Source organism: Monodelphis domestica, chromosome 1 (assembly GCF_027887165.1).
Source record: "Monodelphis domestica isolate mMonDom1 chromosome 1, mMonDom1.pri, whole genome shotgun sequence".
Taxonomy (NCBI): Eukaryota; Metazoa; Chordata; class Mammalia; order Didelphimorphia; family Didelphidae; genus Monodelphis; species Monodelphis domestica.
Window position 1 is genome coordinate 287,512,695 of NC_077227.1, and position 22,607 is coordinate 287,535,301.

A 22,607-nucleotide genomic window follows, 5' to 3' on the forward strand; every position below is an offset into this window, starting at 1 on the left:
AATGTGAAGGAAGGTAGCTAGCGTGTCCAGCTTTCAAACTATATCACAAAGAAGTAACCATGAAAACAATCTGTTACTAAGAAATAAAATGGGATACTAGTGGAATAGATTAGGTACATAATACCCAGTAGTAAATGACCATAGGAATCCAGTATTTGATCCAAACTTCTGGGGAAAGAGCTCAGCATTGGAAGAAAATAGATGTAGACAAGTATCTCACACCTTATACCAATACGGTAAAAATGTATGAATGATTATTAAGAGTGACAAATTATGGGATCATGGAAAATTTTACCTAGGTAAAAGAAAAGTGACCAAACAAGAAATAGAGATGATCATGGTAAATAAAATGGACAATTTTCATTACATGAAATTAAAAAGCTTTTGCACAAGCAAAACAAGTACAATCAAAATTAAAAGGATATAAGGAAACTGCATGGGGACTGTAAAGATAATTTTAGGGTTGTGACTTAAAATCTAGAGTTAATTGGTCGCCAGGGAAAATCCCAAATAAAAATACCCAAGTCAGTCTGGAAATTTATGGTAATTTAATTAATATAGAGGGAAGGAATTTAAGGAGAAGGCGGGAAGAGGATATAGGATTCCTCCTGCCTGGCCTGGGCCAAGGGGAGTTTAAAATTCTCACCTTTAGGTCTCTGAAAAAGATTAGAGGCTTCTAAGGGAATAAAGTTGGAAAAGTACAGGAGGAAACTCAGCCAGAAACTCACCACTGAACCGGACAAATAGCTTATAGCCACGCTAAGATGCAGGAAGGCTCAGCACGCTGCTCTCAGCTAACTCTCCACTGCCAATAAGGTGCCAGAGAGAGCAAAAATCCCAAATATATAGACCTTTCACCCTTGTGTCTCCTCTGAATTTTCACATTTACCAATCTTATCAAAGGCTTTGCTCCAGGACTGCCCATACTTTTAGTTCTCATCTTCTTTGATTTGATTATATCTTCAGAGTTACTTAACACTTCTTTAAGTTCACCTTTTGCGAGTTACTAGACCTTTTTGTGATTAATTTAACCTTTATAGTTACTTAATACCTTTTTGTATTAAGATCTAAAAATAGACTTAGCTTAAAGTTCTAGCTTCACTATAAGGTGAGAACTAAGTACCTTCATTGTTCAATCAGGAGATTACAACTTTATCTTCCCCTAAAGTAAGGTCTAAGTAGGGTGGAGTAATTTAGAGTTCCCAAGACATTCCTGATTTTGTTAAATTAAGTATCTTCATTGTTACAAACAGGAAATAGCTAAATCCAATCTTCACAGAAGGGAGTAGGAACTTAACAGCAAATTTCTGTGACAAAGTTCTCATTTTTCAAATATATAGGGAAATAAGCCAAATTTATAAAAAATAAAAGCCATTTCTCAATTTATAAACAAAGGATATGAACAGGCAGTTTTCAGAAAAAGAAATCAAAGTCATCTGTATCACATGGAAAAATGCTTCAATCACTACTGATTAGAAAAATGAAAATTAAAATAACTCTATGATACCACCTCATACCTATGAAATTGACTAACATGACAGAAAAGGAAACTGACATGCTGGAGATAATGTGGAATAATATAGTGGTGCTGTAAACCATGCTAGAGAATGATCTAGAACAAAGGATTATAAAACTGTGCATATCTAGCAATATGACTACTAAGTCTTATATTCCCAAAGAGATCAAGTAAAAGGTGAAAGGACCTATCCACACAAAAATATTTACAGCAGCTTATTTTTTTGGTGGCAAAGAATTAGAAATTCTTATGATATCCATCAATGGGAAAATGGCTGAAAAGATGTGGTATATGATTGTGAAGGATATTGTTGTACTATATGAAATGGCAAGCACACTGGTTTCAGAAAAAAACAAGGGAAGATATATAGGAACAAAAAATACCTGAATCGACTTTTATGGAGTGATGCAAAGTGAACACTGAACACAGTAACAAGCAATTCAGTAACAAAGACTTGGCTACTCTAATCAAGACAATGATTCAAGATAATTACAAAGGATCCATGATGAAAAAAGTTATTCACCTCCATAAGTTATAAATTTCTACTACAGATTGAAGCATACTTTTTTCACTCTTTCTTTTTTGTTTGTTTGTTTGCTTTCTTTTGCAACATGTCTAGTATGGAAATGTTTCTTTATAACTGATATACTGCTTGTCTTCTTAAGGGGAGAGGGAAGGGAAAGGCAGGAGGGAAAGAATTTGGAAATGTAAGGTTTAAGAAGAGACCCTAATAAGATCCTGCCGTCTGATGGAGAGACTAGCCTGGGGGCAGGGAAGAGTCTGCTGAGGATTCTGGGAAAGAGAACTGAGAGCTGAAAGAATTCTGAGCAACCACCTGACTTCCAGTTTTGGAAGGATCCTGAGAAGAGTGTTTCCTGAGGGTCAGAGAAATATCTGAAGCCAGAATGACAAAAAATCTGATTCCCACCTTGTTATATATCTCTATCTCCAACTAGAAAATCCTCCACAACCTCCTTCACTGGTCTCCTGCCACTCAAGACTGACAAGGAGGCAGTTGGACTCTGGCCAGAGTCAAACTGCCCTCTCCTTTGGGCTCTGCCCATTTTACCCTTCCTTGGATAGATCACAATAACTTTAGTTTAAGTTAGGGTACTATAAAGAAATAAGAAACAGGGTGTTGCAGGAAAAAAGGTTTGAGGCACAAAGTCCTTGGACTTTGATTCCCAACCACTGCAAGAGATACCTACTAGGGCTTCCTATTCCTCCATCCTACTCCCTGATCTTTCCTACCCTTATTTCCCGATCTCTCAAAATAAATTTCAGTTCATGTCAGTTTAAGTTTGGTTGGGGTTTTCTTGTGAAGTTAGAGGTGGAGGGTGTTAGGAACAAGATCAAGGTAAAATCTTGTTTCATCCATGGCAAGTAAAGATCCAGCTTGTCACTGTGCTCTAGGGGAAGGGATCAAAACAAAAACCCTTACCCTTGAAAGGACTGTCTGAGATCCAACATCTCTCTCAGCAGTTGAGCCCACATTTCAAGGTTCAAGGATACAGTTTGTAGTGTATCGTTGGGCAGAGAGGTAGACAGATTTCTTCTATCTCTCCCTGAATAAGCCACAGCTCTAAGGTCAGTTAAACTTGAGGAAAGGAGAGACATAGCCATTTTCCTCAGATTTTCAGTTTCCCCATATCCCTTTTCCTTCTCATCTCCCTTCAACCTCTCTCTAGAGAAACATATCTATCCAGTGGGGTAAAACCTTTTGCCCCTCTCCATTAGTAAGAGAGGATTTCTCTCTTCCATTTCCCTCCTCTTTTACAGAAATCAAAATTTTTTTAATTTATGTTAAACATTTTAATATAACTAGAAAATATTTAATGAAATAAATAAAAATATATTTCAAAAAAATTTCCTTAATTCTTTCATCTTCACTTCTTAATGTCCTATTTCTCTCCTGCTTTTTGTAGCTAAATTGCTTGAGAATACAATAGGGGTCTCCATTCCCACATCTCTTATTCTCTTAACTCTCCTGTCTGGCTTATGACACCATTATTCAGTCAAAATTGGTCATTCCAAAGTTACCAATGATCTTTTATTTACCAAATCAATGGCTTTTTCTCAGTACTCCCCATTCTTGACCTCTCTGTAGTCTTAACACTGTCAATCATACACATACTCCTTGATACAATTCTTCTCTCTAGGTTTTTGGGACTCTACTTTCTCCTGGTTCTTTTCCTATTTATCTACATTTCTTCAACCATATTACTCCCTTTCAATAAAATTCTACTGGCTCCCTATTACATTAGGATTAAATGCAAAGGGCATTTAAAAGTCCTTCATAATCTTCCCAGTCTTCTTATCCATTACATAGCATCTAGTCCCTAATTCTCTGTAATCTAGTGATATTGACCTTCTTAATGTCCTTTGAAGGAAATACTCTTGATATTTTCATCGACAATGCCTCATGCTCTATCTCTACCTCTTGGCTTCCCTGGCTTCCTTCCACCAGCTAAAAATTCCACCATGTCTAAGAAATCTTTTCCAATCCCTCTTAATTCTAGTGCCTTCCTTCTATTGATTACTCTTATTTTTCCTGTATGTAGTTTCTTTGGACATAGTTGTTTGCATACTGTTTGTCCCATTAGATTGTGAACTTCCTTGAGAGCAAAGACACAAAATTCCTCTTTTATGGCCTTTGTCTTTCTTTTTTATCCCTTGCACACAGCACAGTTCCTCATACATAGCAGGTACTGAATGTATGCTTGCTTGATTAACAGAAATGTTATATATAGATATACACACATATACATTATAATTTCCAGTAGACTCGTCCTATACATGCGAGATACCCCATTACATCAAAAGCTGAACAAAAGTCCTTGTTAGCTGTACAATAGCATGCTCTTTAGCTTCTGGAATCTGGCACAAGAGAAACGAGTTAAGTAAAAGTCAGGCCATTAACAAACTTGACAGCACCAATGTTCTGTTTTTCTTTGAAGTTTCTTTTTTGTGTTTTTTTTTAAATATTTTTCTAGATTACATGTAGATAACAATTTTGATAACTGTTTTCTGACATTTTGTCATCTGCATTCTCTCCTTCTCTTACTCCTCCTGCCCTCCCAGAGACAGAAGGTAATGATACAGATAATGCATATGCTATCATACAATACATATTTCTATGTTCAACATGTGGTAAAAGAAGTCATTGCTTTTACCAGAGAAAAATTCATAAAGGAAATAAAGTAAAGAATGGTATGCATCAATCTGCAATGAGGCTCTTTTTTCATCATAACTCCCATGGAGTTGTCTTGGATAACAGTTAAAGTCATTTACAGTTGAATATCGTACATTGCTATTATTATGCATAGTGTTCTGCTGGTTCTGCTCACTTCACTTTGCTCAGGTTTTTTGTGACATTCTATTGATCATTTCTTATTGAACAACAGTATTCCATCACAATGATACACCATAACTTGTTTGGCCATTCCCCAACTGATGGACACCCTTCAATTTCCAATCCTTTGCCACCACAAAAAGAGCTGCTTATAAATTTAATATAAATATTTAGTAGAATATTTTGTACATTTTTGTCTTTTGGGGATACAGACCTAGCAATGGTATTATCAGATCAAAGGATATTCAGTTTTATGGCCCTTTAGATCCCAGAATTTTCTTAAGATCTCTTGGACAACTTGTGTCCCTGAGCTCTGATATGTTTCATAACATCCATCCAAGGGCCTAAGGAGTAACTTCCATCAGAACAGGCCCAAAATCAAGGTATGAAGTTAATATTAATCTCATTTTAACTTCACTCCCAACCTCCACTTCTTTCCTGTCTTAACTATCTACCAATTACAATTTTCAACAATCCTAATTTTAGCACTGTGACTACACAAAAAGAAAATGCCTTACTTCCCCCTACCCATTATTCCCTAGAATCACCAGCAAATACCCCAGGATAGCAGCGGCTGTTTCAATTCTATTAAATCACAGTACTTTGAATATAAGAAATGAATAGTTAAGCCTGGAGTCAGGAAGAACAGAGTTCAAATCTATCCTCTGACACTTAGTATGACTGTATGACTCTAGGCAAGTCACATCACCTCTGGCTACCTCAGTTCTCCCAAATGTAAAAAAACAAATTGTAACTACTTCACAGGGTTGTTGAGAGGATTAAAGGAAATAACAGGGGGCAGCTGGGTAGCTCAGTGGATTGAGAGTGAGGCCTAGAGACCGGAGGTCCTAGGTTCAAATCTGGCCTCAGACACTTCCCAGTTGTGTGACACTGGGCAAGTCACTTGACCCCCATTGCCTAGCCCTTACCACTCTTCTGCCTTGGAGTCAATACACAGTATTGACTCCAAGACGGAAGGTAAGGGTTTTAAAAAAAAAAAGGAAATAACAGTAGATGTTTAACAAATGCCTGTTTATTCCTTGTTCCTCTTTCAAATTAATTAAAAATGAATAAAGTTAATTAAATGGTTTACAATCAAACTCACTTAAGTTGCTAGATCTTTACTAGTTCACTCAAAATTGAAATGACCTGAAGTACATAAAATTGGCATTAGTAAGAAAAAATGCTCCAAAAATTATTTAGTCTTTCCTGGTTTGTATGATCAAGAGTAAGTCAGGAGGTTATAAAGGAAGCAGGTGTAAAAATCATGATAGTCATGATTTTCATTATTGTAGCAAACAGGTCACCTTTAGAAGTAACAATGACGCGTCAGCTTTGGGAGAGGTGGGGGTGGGGGGAGGAAAAGAAAATGATTTTTGTTTCCAACGAATAATGTTTGGAAATGACCAAATAAAATAATGTTTATTACAAAAAAAATAAAAATAATAACAATAAAAATAAATTTAAAAAAATAACTTTCAGAGATCAAGAAAAAAAAAAGAAGTAACAAGGACTTTATCTATTTGGTCCAGTTCATTTAAAATTTGCTATAGATTTGTAAAGTGTATCTGGCTCCATCATTTTAAAACACATATATATGTATGTGTGTATGTGCATCTATATATATATATATATATCTTTTCCCCTCATTCTAGGCAATCAAACCTTTCCTAGAGAAAGGAGAAAGAGTAGTAAACACCTGTATACGTCTAAGGAAAGTACTTTTATGAATAAAAATCTTTGGTTCAACTCAACTACACCCCAATTCTCCAGCCGCATTTTAGTCTTTATTCTCTCTATCCCTAATTGTCTAAAGTTTAATGGCTTAAAGTTGATTTAGGGATCATTGGCAACATTTATTAAGATTTTAAAATTCACTGGTCTGATTTTGTAATTTAACAAAGGAGACATTTAGGAGACAATTTAAATGATCTCTAATTTAAAGTATTATAGACAACTCAACAATAAGCAAGGCAATTATTTACAACTCAGAGCAGTAATTCTAAGGAGAAAAGATTTTAGCAGAGATAAATGTGATTTGCAATCAACAACAAAATATCTCTCTATTATATACTGCCAATCTTTTAAATTCTTCTTGCTTAAAACTACTAGCCTATAATCTGTCCTCATTTTTAGAGTTTTCCCTAGAATACAAACATAAGGCCTAATAAACTAAAGGAAACTATTACTCTGACATTTGAAATCTTAGCTAAGGAATTCATGCCTAAGGAGTGTAAGCTAAAAGGAATTTGTTTCTTTAAGTTCTCAATACTGTGGAAAAGGTATAATAATAGCAAGTCATCTATCTTCAAGTTTTCTTTAACCTGATTTGCTTTTCCTCATGGCTGCATTACAAATTCTAAACTTGTGTTTAATAATAGAATGGAGCTATTATAAAATGGTCTTTCCTGAAGGAAAAAAACCAGCAAGCAATAAAGATAAATATCATAAAAAGTGAAAGCTATACCTGAGAATAATGTCCAAATGAATAATAAACTTAATACTAGAACAGGAAAATAAGTGAAAACAAAAAACAATAAACAAAAAAAATTCAGTATAAATAGCAAAACATTTTGCACCAGGAAAGTCAATGCAACTTCACATCTTCCCTCAAACCCTAATGGGAGAGTCCTCGAGAACAAGCGCTCAAGAGATTCTGGAATAGCAATAACCCACAGACCAATGGCTTTGCGAAAAGCCCAGTCCAGGGAATTAATCATTGCAGAGGTGTTCCTTGGTAACTACTTCTAAAGAGGCTGCAGGCTTATTGTGTCCAGAGCCGTAACTTATTAAGATCTGGAAAAAAAAAATTCTTGTCACCAAAGACTTTGTCAATTGTCAAATTTTGCAATATCTGAAATGGATATGGTAAAGAATCCTGGAAAGTCAACTAAAAAACTAATTAAAACAATGAACAACTTAGGTAAAGTTGCAATATATTAAATAAATCCACATGAATTATAAGCTTTTCTGCATATTACTAATAAATTCAGTGGAAAGAAACAAAGAAAAAAGTCCATTCAAAAATATAGAATTCCAGAGACTCTATTTTCATAATATACATAGGGATATATGAGCACAATTACAAAATTTTCTACACAAATATGGATCTTATTTGAGAAATATGACAGATAGTTCAAGCTAAAAAGCTATTCATAAAGAGAAACAAAATGGCAGGAATATCAAGGGAATTAATGGAGGAGGGAAGTGAGAAGGAAGTAGTTCTAGCAGTATTAGATCTTAAACAATACTACAAACCATAATCATTTATGAAAATTTGGTATTTGTATAAAACAAAAAGTTGATACACAATATACTGAAACAAACAAGAACAATAACCTACTATTTGATAAAAGCAAAAATCCCAACTGGAACAAGAATTCACTATTTGACAAAAACCACCAGAAAAACTAGAAAACACTCTAGAAGAAACTAGGCATAGACCAAGATCTTGCACTATGCACAAAAATAAATTCCAAGTGGGTACATGATTTAGACATAAATGGTGACATCATGAACAAAAGAGAAGGACAGAGACGTTACCTGTGAGGTTTAAACATGGAGAAAGAGTTCATGACAAAACAAGAGATAGAGAGCTTTATTAAAGAAATGTTATACAACTTTGATTAGACAAAATTAAAAATCTCATACACAAACAAAACCAATGTAGCTAAAATTAGAAAAGAAGCAAATAATTGGAGAAAAAATCTTTACAAGTTTCTGCAATAAAGGTCTCATTTCTAACATATGTATGGAGAACTGACTCATATTACAAAAATAAGGCCTATTCTCCCAATTGACAAATGAACAATCACTTTTCAGAGGAAGAAATTAAAGTTATCAATAGCCATACAAAAAAAAATGTTCTGCCATTAATAATTAGAGAAATGAAAATTAAAACAAATCTTAGGTATTATGTCACATCCATCATATTGGAAAAGATAAAAAAGGAAAACTCAAAGCAGTGGAGGCTATAAGAAAACAGGTGCATTGTTGGCAGAACATTGAACTGATCTACCCATTCAGGAAAGCAATTTGGAACTCTACTCCAAAAGTCACTAAACTGAATATAACAAATACTTGATCTATACTGTCAGGCTCAAAGAAAGATGAAATGAGCCTATTATGTAAAAAAAAAAATAGCAATGGTATCTCTTTTGGAGATAGCAAAGAACTGGAAACTAATGTGGTGAATGGCTTTTTTTCATTATTACCATTAAGATTCTTAAGCTTCTAGCTCTATGAGGTCTGACGTGATACTGAATAAGTAGTTTAATTTAGTTAATATTAAAAATTTTATATTGACAGAAACTAACTTTGAAAATACATATTTCCAGTTCTTTAAGGAGGTCTATTTCTATAGAGTACTTTATAGTTGTATTCAGGTAGTTATTCTGTATCTCTTGGTAGGTGGATTCCCAAATATTATATAATTTTGGAGTTAATTTGAATAAAATTTACCTTAGTTATTTTGGATGCTAGAAACATATATACAAAAGCTTACTTAGTTCAGTTTACCTGATATATTCTTGCTATTTTCCTTATGTTATTAATTATTTCATTTGATGTCTTAATCAAGCCTTTGGAGTTCTCTAAATAGGTTATCATAACATTGGCAAAAAGTGATATTTTCCCCTCCTTTGGCTATGCTTATACTATTAATTTTTCCCCTATATATCGCATGTCTAGAACAATTCAAATAATCATAATTATAATAGACATGCATGCTAAATCTTTCCTAGTTTTTGAATGCTCCCTCTTTGTCATATTTGTCAATGTGATAGATGTGAGGTAAAAGATCTAGGAACCAGAATCAAGATAATTGATTCTGATCAAGATAATTCTATCACAATTCCATAAGACTCATGATAAAATGTACTACCCACATCCAGACAGAGAGGTGAGTGCAGACTGAAGCTCATGTCTTCTTCTGTTTTGGTTTTGGAATAGGAAAATAGAGGAATTTATTTTGCTCTACATAACTGTAACAGGCTTTGTTTTTCTTACTTTATCAAAATAAAGTTAAAATTTTTAAATGAACATGATTTTATCAGTGAAAATAAAATTAAACAAGATGTATTACCAATGCTATCTTAACTTCCTTTACTTTATAGTTGCAAATGAAAACTCTTTTATGTGCTACCTTCTATTAGAATGTGAGTTCCTAGAGTAATAAAAATAATAGGGAACCACTGAAGAACTTTGAGTAGAAGTGTAACATAATACATCATGTAAAATGAGTAACTGCAAAGTTTTTTAAACATTATAAATTTTATTACAAGTTAAGTTTTAAAAGTTTACTTTGATCCATTTAATATGCTAACCCCACTAATAGTATCTATCTATATAATATGAAGAGGCAGCATTACCTATGGTGTCCCAAATAATTTCACAAAAGAAAAAAAATAAACTACTTCTGTATCTTTACCAAGAAAATCTCAAGAACTATTTTGGCATTTTGTGGTCTGTGGAGGTCACAAAGAGCCAGAGATGATTAAATGATTGAATAAAAACAATAAAATCAGTAAGACCATATAATATGATCAGATAGGATAACAAAAATGCAGTACTAGCTCAATATTACAAAAAACTATAATAGACCATTTCAGTTAAAAAAAAAAACCTACAAAAAGTATATGCAATAGATGCAGAAAAAACTTCTGACAAAATGCAGTATGTTTGAAACATTCTTAGAAAGAAAACCAACCCTGAAGAGATTAATTACTTCTCAAATACCCCAAACAACAGAAATGCAGGAATAAATTAATGAAACAAGTCAAGAACAGCAGTAGCAAGAGTACAACAGCAATCTAGTTAAAATTATATTTTTCTTTTTTTAATATACTTATTTTATTAAATATTTTCCAATCATATTTTTCTTTTTTTCAATCATATTTAAAAATATTAATGTTCATTTTTTTTAATTTCAAGTTCCAAATTCTCTTCCCTCCAGTCATTTCCCTACTCATTAAGAAGCCAAGCAATATATATTACACTGAAAAAATCATAGAAACAATTAAAACTTCATTGAAGAAAATGACAATAATGAGACATCCTTTCAAGCCTTATGGGATGTAGCCAAAGTACTAAGGGGAAAATTTATATCCTTGAGTTCATATATTAACAAATTAGGGAGGGCAGAGATCAATGAATTGGACATGCAAATCAAAAACCTTGAAAGTGAATAAATTAAAAGCCCCCAGAAGAAAACCAAAGTAGAGATTCTAAAAATTAAGGGAGAAATTAATAAAAACAAAAGTGATAGAACTATTGAACTAATAAATAAGACTAGAAGCTGGTATTTTGAAAAAACAAACAAAATAGACAAAGTAGTGGTCAATCTAATTTAAAAAAGAAAAGAAGAAAACCAAATTAACAGTATCATAGATGAAAAGGGGAACCTCACTTCCAACAAAGAGGAAATTAAGGTAATCATTAAAAACTATTTTGCCCAATTATATAATAATAAATATGCCAATCTACGTAATATGGATAAATATTTACAAAAATATAAATTGACTAGATTAACAGAAGAAGAAATAGAATTCTTAAATAATACCATATCAGAAAAAGAATTGAACAGGCCACCAAAGAACTCCGTAAGAAAAAATTCCCAGGGCCTGATGGATTCACAAGTGAATTCTATCAAACATTCAAAGAACAGCTAATCCCAATACTATACAAACTATTTGACATAATAAGCAAAGAGGGAGTTCTTCCAAATTCCTTTTATGACACAAACATGGTTCTGATTCCAAAGCCAGGCAGGCCAAAAACAGAGAAAGAGAATTATAAACCAATCTCCCTAATGAATATAGATGCAAAAATCTTAAATAGGATACTAGCAAAAAGACTCCAGCAAGTGATCAGAAGAGTCAGTCACCATGATCAAGTAGGATTTATATCAGGAATGCAGGCCTGGTTCAAAATTAGGAAAACCATCCACATAATTGACCACATCAACAAGCAAACCAAAATAAATCACATGATTATTTCAATAGACGCAGAAAAAGCCTTTGATAAAATACAACACCCATTCCTATTAAAAACACTAGAAAGGATAGGAATAGAAGGACCTTTCCTAAAAATAATAAACAGTACCTATCTAAAACCATCAGCCAACATTATCTGCAATGGGGATAAACTCGAAGCCTTCCCAATAAGATCAGAAGTGAAACAAGGATGCCCATTATCACCTCTATTACTTAACATTGTACTAGAAACACTAGCAGTAGCAATTAGAGAAGAAAAAGAAATTGAAGGTATTAAAATTAGCAATGAGGAGACCAAGCTATCACTCTTTGCAGATGATATGATGGTCTGCTTAAAGAGAATCACCTAAAAAGCTAGTGGAAATAATTAACAACTTTAGCAAAGTTGCAGGATACAAAATAAAGTCACATAAGTCATAGGCATTTTTATATATCTCCAACACATCTCAGCAGCAAGAATTAGAAAGAGAAATTCCATTTAAAATCACCCTAGACAATATAAAATACTTGGGAATCTATCTGCTTAGACAAACACAGGAACTATATGAACACAACTACAAAACACTTTCCACACAACTAAAACTAGATCTGAGAAATTGGAAAAACATTAACTGCTCATGGGTAGGACAAGCTAACATAATAAAAATGACCATCCTACCCAAACTTATCTATTTATTTAGTGCCATACCCATCAAACATCCAAAAACTTTTTTACTGAATTAGAAAAAAAACATAACAAAGTTCATTTGGAAGAACAAAAGAAAAAGGATACTCAGGGAAAAAATGGAAACAAAAATGATCTCAAACTATACTATAAAGCAGTGGTCATCAAAACAATTTGGTACTGGCTAAGAGACAGAAACGAAGATCAGTGGAATAGACTTGAGGTAAGGGACCTCAGCAAAACAGTCTGTGACACACCCAAAGATCCCAGCTTTTGGGACAAAAATCCACTATTTGATAAAAACTGTTGGGTAAATTGAAAGACAATGTGGGAGAGATTAAGTTTGGATTAACACCTCACACCCAAACCAAGATAAATTCAAAATGGGTGAATGACTTGAACATAAAGAAGGAAACTATAAGTAATTAGGTGAACACAGAATAGTATACAGACCTTTGGGAAATGAAAGATTTTAAAACCAAACAAGACTTAGAAAAAGTCACAAAATGTAAAATAATTTTGATTATAGCAAATTTAAAAGCTTTTGTACAAACAAAACCAATGTAACCAAAATTGGAAGGGAAGTAACAAATTGGGAAACAATCTTCTCTGACAAAGGTCTAATTACTCAAATTTACAAAGAACTAAATCAATTGTAGAAAAAAATCAACCCATTCTCCAATTGATAAAAGGGCAAGGGGACATAAATAGGCAATTTTCAGTCAAAAAAAAATTTCACTGAAAAGAACTCCTTAAAAAAGCAGAACTGGCCTTCTCGGGGGAAAGGTACAAAAATTCCATGAAGAAAAGAACTCTTTAAAACATAGAATTGGTCAAATAAAAAATGAGATACAAAAGCTTACTCAAGAAAATCATATCTTAAAAATTAGAATTGAACAAGTAGAAGTTAATAACTCCATAAGACATCAAGAAACAATCAAATAAAGTCGAAAGAATGAAAAAAAAAATTGAAGCAAATCTGAAATAACTCATTAGAAAAAGAACTGGCCTGGAAAATAATTCCAGGAGACATAATCTAATAATTATTGGACTTCCTAAAAACCAGGATAAAAGAAAAAAGCCTAGATATTATCTTCCAAGAAATTATCAAGGGAAACTATCCTAATATTCTAGAACCAAAAAGTAAAATAGAAACAGAAAGGATTCACCAGGCTTTGCCGTGGGTCTCTGGAGAAGTGACCCCTCTCTTTCTGGTGAGGTCTCAGCATTTATTCTAGCATGTAAAGAAGCCTAAGTAGCAGTCTTTAGAAGTTGAAATGAGACGTCCAGTCAAGATGGCGGCTTAGAAGCAGCAAAAGTTCAGACCTCGGAAACCCTTCCTTACCGATCGCAAACAGAGTGCTCCTAGGCCACCAAAATTCAAGCTGAACAACAGGATAGACCTGGGGAAACCTCCTCCTGGACCTGGATCAAAAGGTACTGCACCCCAAAAGCCAGAACCCTAGATCACTCGGATCTAAGGGGTAGACAGAAAGAAGGTCCCAGGACCCATCCCCCCTAACCCAGAGTGTTGAGCCCAGGGCTGCAGCGGGAACCTGAGGGCTCAAGGACTCACCTTGAAAGCAACCTGAGCCAGTCTCCGGGGAGCCCAACACAGACGGCAGGGAAACATAGAAGGGGGAAGCCGGTAGCCCCCTGGCTGGGTCCTTCCATCTGAGTCTCAAGGGAGGTCCCAGCTTAAGGGCACCAGCTGAAACCAATCCCATCAGGAGCCCTCAGAGCTACTGAAAGGACAGAAAACTCAGGGCTGGCAAAGGGGTTGCTCTGGAGAGCTTACATTGAAAGTAACCCGGGCCAGTTTCCGGGCATTCAACGCAGACTGTGGAAGAGGAGGTTACTGCTTTTTTTTTCTTCCTTTTTTTGGCTTGGGATCATTCCGCCCACACCACCTGAACCTAATCCCATCAGGAGCCCTCAGAGCTTCTGAAAGAACAAAAACCTCAGGGCTAGTGAAGGGCTTACCTTGAAAACAACCCACCAGTCTCCAGGCATTCAACACATATTGTGGAGGAGGAAGCTTATTGCATCAGGGCTCATTCCACCCAAACCAGGTGAACCTAATCCCATCAGGAGCCCTCAGAGCCCAGAGAGGCCAAGCTTCTCCCCCCTTAGAGAGCAGGGTCTTCTGAAAAAAACAGAAACCAAGAGGCGAAGTCAAGATGGCAGTCTAGAAGGAGCATAGACCTGGCAGCCTGGCCAGAACTTTGGAGATCCTCCATATCTGCTCCAGCCCCGTCCAGGAAGTTTAAAACTCAGAGTAAACCCAGCCCAACTAAGCTGAACTCAATACCATCAAAAGTCTCCAGAACACAGGGAAGCCCAGGCTCCCCATCCATCCTCATCCACTGCTGGACCAGAGGACAGGAAAGCTCAAACCCCCAACAACCTTCCCCCAGAGATTACACCAAGAGATCCTCTGTTAAAGCTCCAAGAGGGGAGACTGATAGAAGTCCCCAAAAAACAAAAAAATGAGAGGAACAAGAGCACAGACAAATATGGGGAGGAAAGAAGGGGTGAATTTGAACAAACAACAGAAACAGAAGAAAGAAACTACAATAGACAGCTACTACTCACCAAATGGAACAGAGGGGGAGAGATCAGCAAAAGATAAACCAGAAATCCCAGCAAATTGGATACAGTCTGTGGAAGAACTCAAAACACAACTAAGAGAGGCTGAAGACAATTAAGAAAAGAACTTAAAAATTAAGATAAGTCATCTGGAAACAGAGGCACTGGAACTAAAACAAGAAAATAGTGTCCTGAAAGCCAAAATCATCCAGCTGGAAAATAAGGCAAAGGAGAGGAAAGATGAGGCAAAGGAGACGAAAGACGATCTTCAAAGAAAATCAGAACAGAAGGAAAAAGACGACCAAAAAGCCAGAGATGAAATCCAATCTTTAAGAACCAGAGTAAAACAACTAGAATCAAGTGACCTCACAAGGCAGCAGGACACTATAAAACAAAACAAAAAGAATGAAAAAATTGAGGAAAATCTGAAGCATCTCATTCACAAAACAGACGATTTAGAAAATCGTTCAAGAAGAGACAATTTAAGAGTAATTGGACTACCAGAAGACCACAACAAAAGAAAAAGCCTGGACATAATACTAGAGGAAATTATCCAGGAAAACTGTCCCGAGATCCTAGAACAAGAGGGGAAAGTGGAGGTTAAAAGAATCCACAGATCACCCCCTGTATTTAATCCCCAACTAACAACACCAAGATATGTTATAGCCAAATTCAAAAACAATCAGAATGAAAGAACAGGTATTACAAGCTGCCAAGAAGAAGCCATTCAGATACCATGAAAACACGGTGAGGATAACACAGGATCTGTCTGCATCCACACTGAAGGACCGAAAGGCATGGAATAAATAAGATATTCCAGAAAGCAAGAGAACTAGGCCTACAGCCAAGAATAAAATACCCATCAAAACTGACTATATTCTTACAGGGGAAAGTATGGTCATTTAAAACAACAGAAGAGTTCCAAGCATTCATAAATAAAAGACCAGACCTGAACAGAAAATTTGAAGTCCAACCACAGAACTCAAGAGAATCATCAAAAGGTAATTATAAAAGAGGGGAAAAAAACAACAACAACAACAACAAAATTTTTTAAGAGACTCAATAAGTTAAAATGATATGTATCCCTATAAGAAAAGAGGTCATTGGCAACTCTTAAAATCTGTTGCTATCACCTAAGCAGCTAGAAGAACTACACTCAGAGGGAACAGTGACAAACTGTATAGGATGAAAGGACAAGACATAAATAGGTATATAGATATATGCAGGCATAAATACATATACATGTGTATGTGTGTGTGTGTGTATATATATATATATATATATATATATATATATATATATATATATACAACTAAAGCAAAAAAAAAGAGGTTAATACTAAAAGAAATGGGAAAAGAAACAAATGGGGGTAAATTTATATGTCACAAAGAAGCTCATGGCGGGAGGGGGGAGAACATCGATACACTGGAAGGGTAAAGAGGTTGGAGATAGGAAATACTCAACTCTTACGTACTTTGAAACTGACCCAAAGAGGAAGAACAATCCAATCCATTGGGAAAGAGAATAGATTTGCGCCCTAGAGGGGAGTAGAAGGGTAAAAAACAGACTGGTGGGGAGGGAAGCAGTACAAGGGGGGGGGGGGGGGTCTTAAAAAGACTACAGGGGAAAATAAGGGAGGGAATAAGAAGGGAGGGGGGTAGAAAGGTAAGTACAAGGGGGACTGATTTAAAGTAAATCACTGGACTAAAAGGTAGAGCTGAAAAAGAAAGGTTAGAATTAGGGAAGGATATCAAAATTCTAGGGAGTTCACAAGTGACAGTCATAACATTGAATGTGAATGGGATGAACTCACCCATAAAACATAGACGAATAGCAGAATGGATTAGAATCCAAAACCCTACCATATGTTGTCTCCAAGAAATACTCATGAGGCAGGTAGACACCCACAAGGTCAGAATTAAAGGATGGAGTAAGACTTTCTGGGCCTCAACTGACAGAAAGAAGGCAGGAGTGGCAATCATGATATCTGATAAAGCCAAAGCAAAAATAGACCTGAACAAAAGGAATAGGGAAGGTAATTATATTTTGTTAAAAGGGACTTTAGATAATGAGGAAATATCACTAATCAACATGTATGCACCAAATAATATAGCACCCAAATTTCTAATGGAGAAACTAGGAGAATTGAAGGAAGAAATACACAGTAAAGCCATATTAGTGGGAGATCTGAACCAACCATTATCAAATTTAGATAAATCAAATCAAAAAATAAATAAGAAAGAGGTAAAAGAAGTGAATGAAATCTTAGAAAAATTAGAATTAATAGACATATGGAGAAAAATAAATAGGGATAAAAAGGAATACACCTTCTTCTCAGCACCACACGGCACATTCACAAAGATTGACCATACATTAGGTCACAGAAATATGGCACACAAATGCAGAAAAGCAGAAATAATAAATGCAGCCTTTTCAGACCACAAGGCAATAAAAATAACGATCAGTAATGGTACATGGAAAACCAAATCAAAAACTAATTGGAAACTAAACAATATGATACTCCAAAATCGTTTACTTAGAGAAGAAATCATAGAAACAATTAATAATTTCATCGAGGAAAATGACAATGGTGAGACATCCTTTCAAACCTTTTGGGATGCAGCCAAAGCAGTAATCAGAGGTAAATTCATATCCCTGAGTTCATATGTTAACAAACTAGGGAGAGCAGAGATCAATCAATTGGAAATGCAAATAAAAAAACTAGAAAGCGACCAAATTAAAAACCCCGAGCAGAAAACCAAAATAGAAATCCTAAAAATTAAGGGAGAAATTAATAAAATTGAAAGTGATATAACTATTGATTTAATAAATAAGACAAGAAGATGGTACTTTGAAAAAACAAACAAAATAGACAAAGTAATGGTCAATCTAATTTAAAAAAGGAAGGAAGAAAAGCAAATGAACAGCATCAAAGACGAAAAGGGGGACATCACCTCTGATGAAGAGGAAATTAAGGCAATCATTAAAAATTACTTTGCCCAATTATAAGCCAATAAATACACCAATTTAAGTGATATGGGTAAATATATACAAAAATACAAACTGCCTAGACTAACAGAAGAAGAAATAGAATTCTTAAATAATCCCATATCAGAAAATGAAATCCAACAGGCTATCAAAGAACTTCCTAAGAAAAAATCCCCAGCGCCTGATGGATTCACCAGTGAATTCTATCAAGCATTCAGAGAACAGTTAATCCCAATACTATACAAACTATTTGACATAATAAGCAAAAAGGGAGTTCTACCAAACTCCTTTTATGACACAAACATAGTACTGATTCCAAAACCAGGTAGGTCAAAAACAGAGAAAGAAAACTATAGACCAATTTCCCTAATGTATATAGATGCAAAAATCTTAAATAGGATACTAGCAAAAAGACTCCAGCAAGTGATCAGAAGGGTCGTCCACCATGATCAGGATTTATCCCAGGGATGCAGGGCTGGTTCAATATTAGGAAAACCATCCACATAATTGACCACATCAACAAGCAAACCAACAAGAACCACATGATTATCTCAATAGATGCAGAAAAAGCCTTTGATAAAATACAACCCATTCCTATTAAAAACACTAGAAAGTATAGAAATAGAAGGGTCGTTCCTAAAAATAATAAACAGTATATATCTAAAACCATCAGCTAATATCATCTGCAATGGGGATAAACTAGATGCATTCCCAATAAGATCAGGAGTGAAACAAGGATGCCCATTATCACCTCTATTATGTGACATCGTACTAGAAACACTAGCAGTAGCAATTAGAGAAGAAAAAGAAATTGAAGGCATCAAAATAGGCAACGAGGAGACCAAGATATCACTCTTTGCAGATGACATGATGGTCTACTTAAAGAATCATAGAGATTCAACCAAAAAGCTAATTGAAATAATCAACAACTTTAGCAAAGTTGCAGGATATAAAATAAACCCACATAAGTCATCAGCTTTTCTATATATCTCCAACACAGCTCAGCAGCAAAAACTAGAAAGAGAAATCCCATTCAAAATCACCTTAGACAAAATAAAATACCTAGGAATCTATCTCCTGAGACAAACACAGGAACTATATGAACATAACTACAAAACACTTGCCACACAACTAAAACTAGACTTGAGCAATTGGAAAAACATTAACTCCTCACGGATAGGACGAGCCAATATAATAAAAATGACCATCCTACCCAAACTTATTTATCTATTTAGTGCTATACCCATGGAACTCCCAAAAAATTTCTTTACTGATTTAGAAAAAAACATAACAAAGTTCATTTGGAAGAACAAAAGATCAAGGATATCCAGGGAAATAATGAAAAAAAAAAACACAAATGAGGGGGGCCTTGCAGTCCCAGGCCTCAAACTATATTACAAAGTAGCAGTCATCAAAACAATTTGGTACTGGCAAAGAGACAGAAAGGATGATCAGTGGAATAGACTGGGGGCAAGAGACCTCAGCAAGACAGAATACGATAAACCCAAAGATCTCAGGTTCTGGGACAAAAATCCACTATTCGATAAAAACTGCTGGGAAAATTGGAAGACAGTGTGGGAGAGATTAGGAATTGATCAACACCTCACACCCTACACCAAGATAAATTCAAAATGGGTGAATGACTTAAACATAAAGAAGGAAACCATAAGTAAATTGGGTAAACACAGAATAGTATACATGTCAGACCTTTGGGAGGGGAAAGACTTTAAAACCAAGCAAGACGTAGAAAGAATCACAAAATGTAAAATAAATAATTTCGACTACATCAAATTAAAAAGCTTTTGTACAAACAAAACCAATGTAACTAAAATCAGAAGGGAAACAACAAATTGGGAAAAATCTTCATAAAAACCTCTGACAAAGGTTTAATTACTCAAATTTATAAAGAGCTAAATCAATTGTACAAAAAACCAAGCCATTCCCCAATTGAAAAATGGGCAAGGGACATGGATAGGCAGTTTTCAGATAAAGAAATCAAAACTATTAATAAGCACATGAAGAAGTGTTCTAAATCTCTTATAATCAGAGAGATGCAAATCAAAACAACTCTGAGGTATCACCTCACACCTAGCAGATTGGCTAACATGACAGCTATGGAAAGTAATGAATGCTGGAGGGGATGTGGAAAAGTAGGGACATTAATTCATTGCTGATGGAGTTGTGAACTGATCCAACCATTCTGGAGGGCAATTTGGAACTATGCACAAAGGGCAATAAAAGAATGTCTACCCTTTGATCCAGCCATAGCACTGCTGGGTCTGTACCCCAAAGAGATAATGGACAAAAAGACTTGTACAAAAATATTCATAGCTGCGCTCTTTGTGGTGGCCAAAAATTGGAAAATGAGGGGATGCCCATCAATTGGGGAATGGCTGAACAAATTGTGGTATATGTTGGTGATGGAATATTATTGTGCAAAAAGAAATAATAAAGTGGAGGAATTCTATGGAGACTGGAACGACCTCCAGGAAGTGATGCAGAGCGAGAGGAGCAGAACCAGGAGAAGAACATTGTACACAGAGACAAACACACTGTGGTATAATCGAACGTAATGGACTTCTCCATTAGTGGCGGTGTAATGTCCCTGAACAATCTGCAGTGATCTAGGAGAAAAAACACTATCCATAAGCAAAGGACAAACTGTGGGAGTAGAAACACCAAGGAAAAGCAACTGCCTGACTACAGCGGTTGAGGGGACATGACAGAGGAGAGACTCTAAACGAACACTCTAATGCAAATATTAACAGCATGGCAATGGGTTCGAATCAATAACACATGTGATACCCAGTGGAATCACACGTCGGCTACGGGGGGTGGGGGGAGGAAAAGAAAATGATCTTTGTCTTTAATGAATAATGCATGGAAATGATCAAATAAAATACTATAAAATTAAAAAAAAAAAAGAAGTTGAAATGAAAAAAAAAAGAAAGGATTCACCAATTACCTCCTAAAAGAGATCCCCAATGGATTATTCTTAGGAATATTATAGCCAAATCTCAGGACTCCTAGGTCAAGAAAATATTATAAACAGACAAAAAGAAAAAATTCAAATATCATGGAGTTGAAGTCAGAGTCAGAATAACACAAGATTTACCAGTTTCTACATTAAAAGATCAAAAGGTCTGGCATATGATATCCCAGAGGACAAAGGAGCTAGGACTTCAACCAAGAATCACTTGTCCAGCAAAACTGAGCATAATAATTCAGGGGGAAAAATAAATATTTAATGAAATATAGGACTTTAAACACTCCTGATGAAATGACCAGAACTTAATGGGAAATTTGATTCTCAAATAGAAGACTCAAGAGAAGTATATAATTGGAATTGACTCAAGGAGGCAAGAACATACACAACTATTTGGGTATAGAAAGGGAAAGGAGAGGAGAAAGGGGACAGGGCTGATAGAAAAAAGGGCAAATTTGGGAACAAGGTGGGTAGAAGCTAAACACTTTTCAGTATGGACAGCCAGAATGAAAGGAAAGGATAAAGGACAAGCTTGGGAGATAGGCTAGAAAGTAATACAGAGAAACAACAATGGTGAAAAAATACCTTACAAGTCCTTCCAATAAAGAAAAAAAGATTCTCAAATATAGAGAGAAATGAGTTAAAAGTATAAGAATAAATTCATTCACCAATTGATAGTCAAAGGACATCAACAGGCAGTTTTCAGACTAAGTAATTAAAGTTCTCTATAGTCATAAATAAAAATATTCTAAATCACTAGTAATTCAAGAAATGCCAATGAAAACAACTCTAAGGTACCACTACACACCTTGACTATTATGACAGAAAAGAAAAATAACAAAACTTGGAGATGAAGTGGGTCACCTATTGTGTTGTAAGAAATGACAAGCAGAAGGTACTCAGAAAAACCTGGAAAGGCTTATATTAACTTAAGCAGAGTGAAATAAGCAATTCCAAGAGAACATTGAACACAGTGACAGGAATACTACACAATGAACAACTGTGAAATCCAAAACAATCCAAAAGACTCATGATAAATGCTGTCTGCTTTCAGAGAAAGAACTGATAGAATCTAAATCCAGAACAAAGCAAACTGTTTTTCACTTTTAAAAATTATTTTGTTCAAGTTTTTTTTTTTCCACAAAAGGATTAATATGGGAAAATGTTTTCTATTATTATACATATAAAATCTGTATCAGTGTGAGGGAGTGGGGAGAGAAGGAAAGCAGTAAAAGAGTTTGAGACTCAAAAGACTCTTTTTAAAATTTTGGAAATGTTTTAAATGTAATTAGGAGAAATTTTTAATTAAAAAGAGACAAATATATTGTTGGATTATAATTTTGAATCTATTCTGCTATCCACTTGTTTTATGGGTGAATTCATCCTATTCACATTCACAATTATGGTTACTGAATACTCCCTCTATCTTTTATTTTCTTCAGTTTATCCTTATCTCTTTTTTTATCCTGTCTCTCTTCTAAGGTCTTTTTTGCTTCTGAGCACTGCCTCCCTTAATACCT

General features: G+C 35.0%; 1 protein-coding gene across 5 annotated transcripts in view; it reads right to left on the bottom strand.

The window, feature by feature from the left end:
* Positions 1-22,607, bottom strand: part of MIPOL1 (mirror-image polydactyly 1) — a 487,859-nt gene that overhangs the window by 442,877 nt on the left and 22,375 nt on the right. Inside the window, exon 1 of one of the 5 annotated variants that reach the window (XM_056811004.1) lies at positions 11,428-11,892. The exons of the other annotated variants lie outside the window; for them this stretch is intronic. The gene's annotated coding sequence lies outside the window, so the exon portion shown is untranslated. Of the gene's footprint in view, positions 1-11,427; positions 11,893-22,607 lie in introns of those variants that run through there. 5 annotated transcript variants of the gene reach the window in all.